Below are 8,939 nucleotides of genomic sequence, written 5' to 3'. Positions count from 1 at the left end.
CTATTTTGACTTAACATCTACTCTTTCTTTGTATAGTATGCTGATAACTATATCGAGGAAGATAATGTTGGATAATTATTTTAAAAAGTCGAAATTAACCTCCCAAATCGATATTCAAAGGTCGATTTTTCGGTAATTTTGAACAAAATCAGTCTTTTAAAGTTGAGGTAGATATTATACTTAGTTGATATAAAAAATCGCCCTTCAAATATCAATTTTTTTAAAAGGAATGTTTTTTTTATCGAAATATTGACCTCTGGCTCCAAAGATCGATTTTAATTTATACAATTATAAATTGTACCGTTGGTAGGATACATTCCTACTATTATACCATTAATGCTTATTAGTTAAATTAATTAGACTTTAATTTTATTTTCTTTATACTCTTCAAATTCATTTTTGCAGAAGCTTTCATCTCGTAAGGAGATCAATGAAGTATTATAGTTAGAGGAAGAGGGACATATATATGTTGTGCATTGACCTAGAAAAGGAATATAACAGAGTCTCTAGAGGGTTCTATTGGAATGTTTGAAGGCTAGAGGTGTACTTGTAGTTTAATTTAGTGCGATTAAGGATATTTATAAGGAAGCCAAGATGTGAACGAAGATAGTGAGAGGAGACTCAGAGAATTTCTCAATTATGATGGGATTGCACCAGAAATCAACTCTTAGCCTATTTTTATTGGTGTTGGTGATGGATGGATTGACACGACATATCTAAGCGGAGGTCTCTTGGTGTATGTTATTTGCATTTGCAGATGACATAGTTTTAATCGATGAGGCATGTAATAGAGTTAATGAAATGCTAGAGGTTTGTCTAGGTTTGGAGATAGACCCTGAAGTCTAAAGGATTTGAATTGAGAAGGACTAATATATAGTATTTACAGTGCAAGTTCAACGGTGAAACCCATATGGCAGATGTGGAGGTAAGGATTGATACACAATTCAACTCCAAGATAGGAAGTCTCAAGTATCTTGGGTCAATAATTTAAGAAAATGGGGAGAGTAATAATGATGTCACACATCGTATTAGAGTAGAGTGGATGAAATAGAAGCTCGCATTCGATATCTTGTACAATAAGAATTATTGTGAAACTGCACTGAGTGTTTTTTTTTGCGAAAAACCCAACCTTAAGAAGTCGGTTTCTTTAAAAATATTTTTTTGTAAAAAACAATATACATAGGTTGGTATATCGTAAAACAAAATTACAATAAAAAATCAACCTCTCGGGGTCGATATTTTACCCAAAAAAAAGGACCTCCAGAGATTGATTTATACTTTCTCGACTATGAGCACTAAAAAATTAACCCCCAAAGATGGATGTTTTTTTTAAAATAAATAATCTTAAATCAAGCTTTGGAGATCGATTTTTTTGGAGGTTGATTTTTATTGTTTTTTTTAAAAAAAAAATCCACGACCTTTGTCACAATCTCGATCTATCCTTCGGATAAGCATTTTGTGATAAGTTGTTCATTCTGTAATAACTCGGAAACCACACAGATGATGTAAATTGCACTAGATAAACCTCATCCAATGAGCGCATGACCGAGTAGCAAATGAAAACTAAATTCGATTCCAAATCTCCCCATAAGAGAGCCTCACCTTCCAACCATGACCTTGCGAATTCACTAAATTATTTTTTTTTAATAGTGAACATCCTTAGCATATACTTATAAAAAATTCCTAATCACAAAAAATGAAAACTCAAACATGTAGAGATGCCTACAATCATCAAATGCCAACTCTTTTTTTTTTCTTGAGTGATTGTTGAAAATCAAAAAAGAAAATTGCACAAATGTTCAAAGAACAGATTAACCCCATTAATTATACACAGAGTGAATCTAAGAAAAGAACATTTGTATATAAAAAAAAAACTTCATCATTTCTTAGACAAATAAAAAGAAAAAAAAAACACAAAATGTATATATAAAAACTTATCAAAAAGCTTAAAAATAAAAAAGAAGTACCAAGTTAGATTGATGCTTGTCTTATTTCTTCTTGGGAATTGAGCAATCAACTGAGTCAGAGGAGAAGTAAAAAGATGAATTAATGATATTGGACTTTGTTTTGGACCTATTTATAGTTGTAAACTTGTTGAAAATTGCACTAATTACCCTTTTGTCTTCTAGAAACTCGATATAAGTTCTTTAGAAACTGAAATCATGGGAGGAGTTTCTAATTATTTTAGAAATTGAAATCATATTATGGATAATTTGGGAAACATGTGATTATAAAGAATATATTTATGTCCATCAATTTTATTTTATTTTTACTTTGTTATAAATTAAAAATTAGCACAAAATAAGGATATTAGTATTAATGACCCTTATATATTTTCTTTGACTTATTTTAATTATCATGCTTTAGTTTAAAAAAATATAATCTCCAATTTGTAAATTAGTATTCTCTCTATGCTTTTTTAGTTGGTATGGTTTTCTTTTTTAGAGTCAAATGATAAGAACTTTAATTAATAGTTAATGATACATTTTTTCATCTGCAAAAAAATGCAATGTATAGTACTTTTGTCTAGCTTTTGAATATCTAAAATTTTAATTTAGGATATTCAAATTAATGTAATCTAATTTAACTTTAAAAATTAGTCAAATTGACTTTTGGAAAAAATAACATGAGAACTAAAAAAAAGTTTGGGGATTATTACAATCAACAACTAATGTAATAAAAAAAATATATCAAAGAGAAAGGTGTAACTTCATGTTTATTTTTTTTATTTTTTTGAGATTACAGATTTTTCCTCTCCCTATGTTCACTTTACTTGTCCAAATACATTTCACAATTCCTTTTAAAAAATTATATATTAAATGAAGTGAATATTTATCCTCTGATTTGTTTTACATGTCACATTTTTTTTCACTCAACTTTTAAAAGACATTGATTAAATGTGTAAGTTAACTAACTTATCATTATCCATTTATCTCAATCCAATAATATTTTCTTTTTTCATTAAAGTAATTAATTTTTGTTATTTATTCTTATTGAATAAAAGGTTAGGCTGAAATTAATAATTAATTTTATTTTAATATTTTAAAATAACAACTATTTGAATAATTATTTATTAGTTATAAATGGTATTATTTAATTTCAAAATTGATAGAAACCAAATTGGTATTATCATTATTATTTTTTATTATTATATAAGAGAGAGTTTGAAGTTGAAGATTAAGTAAGGGTATTTTTTAAAAGAAATAAAAAAATATTTTTTTATTCTACTTTAATTTAATTTAATTAATGTACAATTTTTTTCGAAATTATGAGACTCAGAGGCTGCTGAACTTGATAAGAGTTGAGATTAGAACAAATAAATGCATTATTTGGAGTGTAACAAATAGTGTGACTTTTCCTCTTAACTTCTTTTGTTCACATTGTAACAACATATAATTCCGGAAAATTACATTTATTGATTTTTTTCTTTTTTAAAGACATACTATTTAATATAATTTTAATAAATTTTAATTACAAAAAAAAACAAAAATAGTTCCACCTAGTCAGGATTCTTTTATCCATTCCAAAATGACTTACCCACACTCACAACATAAGTCACATTCATATACACACGTGTCAATGACATGCATGCATTAATTAGCAATGTTATTGGTTATAAAAAGGTGTCACGTCACCTTGATTATTTGATAAGTTTGGATTAACCCAAAGTAGATTTTTTTTTTAAAAAAATTTTACAATTTATTGGGCGAATGTATGTAATTAAAGAAGATATATATTTTATGTGATTTTTTTAATTTTCATCCGATATATATCTAATATTCAATATTCTCATTAGATATCAACTAATTTGAATTTCTGTATCGCAAGATTATTTTTTTTTGGAGAAAACTCTCCCAACAATTTAACATGTACCGAAGTACCTAAACAAATTGATGAAATCCAAAAGTCACTCCAAGAACTACCAACATAACCATAAACATAAAAACATACCCCCAACAATAACATCCTTAAATGCAACAAGCAAAAAACACCCAACGATAAATATTATTCGAGATGCGCATAAACAAATTCAAACATCACGATTGTAGTTGTTGGATTTATTAGGGCTATTATCATAAGTAGTAATCTTCTTGCACTTGACACTAATCTCATACTTGATCGTAAATTTAAATAACCAAAATCGTATAACGATATATTTAAATGATTATTTCAAACTCTTTCTTCAAACATAAGAGACAATTTTTTTTTTCATTAATGGCATATATATCCTGCCATCATAAAAATTAAACCCATAGTGAAATCAAAGTACATAAATAAATTCGTAAAAATACCAAATCATTACTCCAACAACTTAGAACCAACACAAACATAAAAACATTAACCCCAACAATAACAATATCCTTGAAACAATAAAATTAAACCACTACTAGCACAATTCATATAGTCTACTACTTGAGGTACGCACAAGCTAATTCAGATATCATTAATAATAATTAACCCTATTATAATTCTTGGACTTGTTATCATAAGTAGTAGTCTTCTTACACTTAACACTAGTTTCATACTCAGTAGTAACACCATTATGGGAAAAAATAAGAAAGAAAATACAAATGTTATTTAAGTTATTAGGATATAAGGAAAAAGATTTGATTTTATTCTGGTACGAAAATTATTTTAGTTCTTAGGATATATATGGAAAAGGGGATCGTAACGAAAGATTTGATTTTGTAGTCTTTAGGATTGAGTAACCTCCAAGAATCCTAATTTGAGTTGAACACAATTTATAGAGTCTCAACTCGAATTGAACGCAACATCTTGTAGGATCCCACAAAATTTCAATGTCTACAATCAGATGACTTTGTTGTTAAGACTTCAACTTAAGATATTTGGTTAAAGATGAAAAAGATACTTACAATCCTTGTTATTTTTTTAGGCTTTTTCTTTGGATTTTCTTCGCTAAAAGAAAGGGTAGAGCTCGATTTCTTTCTCTCTCGCAAATAAATGAATATCAATTTTATGATTCATTTATAAATATTATTCTAACTATATGATCATTTTTATAGGGTAAAGGCATAAATTCCCCCTTGAGTTTGTCCCTGAATGTTAATTAAACGCTCTTATGTTATGGGTAAACTGATTTTAACATAAAATTATTGATTCATCGATTATTTTCATCATATTAACCGCGTACAATTTGGACTTTCCCGGTAAAGTTAAAGTTTGATAAATTGAGAATTTCAAGGTCGATCTTAACTCCGTTTTTGATGAAATTTCATATTTGAACTTATCTAAGCATGGGTAAGATGTTTTTCAAGAGATATTTCATTTTCGAGTCGGGGTTTCGGATCCGAATATTTTAGGCTTCTTCAAGAATGTGGATTTTTCTTCAAATTGAGTTTGTAAATTGATTTCAACTCCGTTTTCAAATTGGTTTTCACCATTAGCTTCCAAATACTTTAAGGATCATTTTACATAAAAAAATTCCAGATTTGGGTATCGTTTTCCGGTCTGAGACTTTTGGACCCTTTTTCCCTTTTTCCCTAAATTTCTTGATTTTGGTGTCATTGGACTCGAATTGTGATTGTGAATAATTGTTTGAATAGATTATCGTGATCCGGATTATACTCGGAAAGGAAAGGCTCAAGTCAAGTAACTTTTGGAGTTCGTTTTAAGGCAAGTGGCTTCCAAACTTTGTAAAACTCTTAGACTACGCATGACTACTTTCCTAATTGTGTTGGGGAGTAATGGGGATTGAGGATATTATCTTAAATTATCATAGCGATATATTACACATTTTTACTATCTAAAAGTGAATTTATTTATCCCTTAAAATTGACGTGGTAAAAATAAAAAATAAAAAAATGCGCAATAAAATTTAAGTTTATAAAAAGAAATTAAAAAAATCCTCTTTACACTCCATACTCCTACACACACATCTTTCTTCTTCACACCCCTACAGAGGGGCGAATCTATGTGTATCGGTGAAGGTACCACGACGCCCAGTGTCTCGGTTAAAACTTTGTATGTATGTATGTATATATGTATACAAATTAATCATATATTCCCATGAACCATAATCCTTATTGGTGTTATTGGTAAAAGGTTGAGACCACCTCACAGATGTTGAGGGTTCGAAACCCTTTGTAAGCCTCCCCTCCCCCCCCCCTCCCGGTTTCCTAGTTCTTCCTTATTTGCTATCGTTATTTATTTATAATCCAATTGACTAGTTTTTACTTTAATTAATTCCTAATTTCTTTTATAAAAAATTATCTTTCACTAAGTATTTATCTTTTGATATTAGTATTGCGTATATATTCTATATTAATTATTAATGAGTACCAAATTTTGAATATCGTATAAATATTAATAAAAATATATTTTAATAGTATTTTAATTAAAAATAAATAAATAAAGTTTTAAAAATGATTGATATTATTATATTAGAGTTTTTTGAATTTGAAGGTTCTTTCAATCTTTTAAGTCATGCTATGCGGATTGAAGTTATAATTTTTTTAAATATTTTTTCTCAACTATATATCTTAAGCGAAGACGACTGGTTGAAGATATAATTTTTTTATATATTTTTTCTCAATTATATATCTCCAATAACACATTGAGGTAATGAAATATGAATACAATAAAGTAATGATATTAGGTGATTTATACAAGTTCAAATTTCTAAGGTGGAGAATCTCTAATTTCCTGAAGGTTTTAGAGAATAGATCTCCTATTACTATCAAAAAAATTGAACTACTCAGGTATCTTTAATACTCCCTCCGTCCCATTTTATGTGGCAACATTTGACCGGGATGGAGTTTAAAAAATAAATGAAGACTTTGAAATATTTACCAAATTGCCCTTTAAAAAGTAGATTCACTTTTCTCTCTCCTCATAAATGTACTGGAATATTATTTTAAGATTAAGTGGGACCAACAAGGGTAAAAGAGGAATTGTACCTTTAAATACTTACCATATTAGGAAATGTGACATTCTTTTTTAGACTGATCAAAAAGGAAATGGTGCCACATAAAATGGGACGGAGGGAGTATAAGAATATCTAAAAGAAAAATTACTAAATATGCATATTTGACCAAGTTATTTATAAATATCAGTAAATAGAAGGAACCGGCCCGTTTATCCTATTTAAATACGTGAAACTCACAACCTCTGAATCCTAGATCTGCCTCTGCCCTCGCCCATTAACCTCTTCTTCTTCATTCTTTATTTTTCAGCACAACTTTTAATTTTTCATCACAATGGCGTGAGTTTTTGTGGTTGTTTGTTAGTTGTTCAGATCTAGAAGCGCAAAACTTCATTGGAGCGATGATTGAAGCATTGAGCTTGTCGGAACACCTGCAACAGAAAGCAAACGAGAAAAATCAGAAAGGGGGGGTAAGGAAAAGGGGTTTGGTTAGATATTTGTCGTTAATTGATTTGAAATTTTTGGTCGTTTAGGTGGCTATAATTTGGTGGCTTTTCTTTGCCCGAAATGGGTTGACTCTTCAGAAAAGAAGAGAGGATGATGTTGTGGAGGTGGATTTGTGGTGGTGATGAGTTGATTGTTCTTCATCGGAAAAAACGAAGAGAAATGTGATATAAATTCAAATGAATAATTTTTTAGTTGATATTAGTGATAAATTGGGTAGCATTTAGTGAGTAAGAAGATATAATTACTACAGAATTTTAATAATTAATTAGTGGAAAATAGATTTTTAAAAAAAGTTAATTAATTAAGAAAAAAATAAAAGAAATATCAAAATTTTAATTTCTGGCGTGGCGCTGGTATGGCAGTGAGTGTAATACACCACACAAGAGGGGTGATACACGTCTGAGAGTGGTATTAAATTCACTTTTATATAGTAAAAATGTATAATAAGTCGTCATAATAGTTTAATCGTGTAACTGACTTTTCGGTACAAATTTGAGGGGAAATTTATGCCTTTTCCCCTTTTTATAAGATAAAATCATAATATGTATTTCTTGGGAAAAAACATAAATTTTGTTGATGCCCAATTTTGGACCTCCACATTATAAATTAATCATCGAGTTTCTTCAATTTCAAACGATTTAAAATAACCCAGTATTGTTCCAGGCTTCCAGCAGTCCAGCACGCGTTTTTTCGTCCTTGTCAACGTGAGATCGCTCCACGTGGCATCTCAAGGACATTAGAGTCGATTTGAGGCGTCGATTCGCCCTTTCCCCTTCCGGAATAGGGCAAAAATTTCAGAAAAAGTATGCCTCCCTTCCTTCAATGGTGAAAGAAATTGATGGCATTTGAATTTCGAATGGACCCTTTCCTATCCGTTTTTCACCCTTTCCCCCCATTTTTTCCGAACCGGATTCCCTTCTATTTATATTGTTCATTATTTACTGATAAGGGGGAGAAAAAAAAAATTTGGGAGTTTGGAAAATTTTATATTGGAAAAAAGTTGGGAAAAAAATATAAGAATTGGTCAGATAAACCTACACTAAAAACTCCAGTTATACTATAGATATCTAGATTAGTCTCCGAAAGGGGATTTTTGGGCTTAGTCTTTGTTCTCGCTGCTCATTGGATTTTTGGGAATCGTATTTTGGTGGTGAAAGATTGTTACCGCTCAGTTCGTCCTGTCCCAGTTACTGCTCGACCAAAAGGTAAACTTCTTTCTCTTTTATACTCTTTTCCGTCTCTGAAATGAGACTCTCGTGTATCGTATGCTTAATGTTGGTTGTGAATGTGTTAGTTGTATTGTTTGGCTTCTTCATTGTTTGTTCTTGTTTTTCGTCAATACAATATAAAGATTGTTGTGGTCTTGATGGCTTGATTTTGTTCTTCCTCTTGTCTATAATGTCTTGTTAGGCGGTAGCTTAATTTTGCATAATAGATGTTCGTAATCTTAGTTTCATAAGGTCCGAGTGACAATCCATGCTTATTTTTAGTTGAATATTTCTAAGTCTGTTTGCTTATGTCCATGTCCATTTCTTTACAGATATTATTT

The sequence above is a fragment of the Solanum verrucosum genome, unplaced genomic scaffold (assembly GCF_900185275.1).
Source record: "Solanum verrucosum unplaced genomic scaffold, falcon-dt-bn FXZP01000022.1, whole genome shotgun sequence".
In the NCBI taxonomy this organism is placed as follows: domain Eukaryota; kingdom Viridiplantae; phylum Streptophyta; class Magnoliopsida; order Solanales; family Solanaceae; genus Solanum; species Solanum verrucosum.
This window is presented reverse-complemented; position numbering follows the sequence as displayed.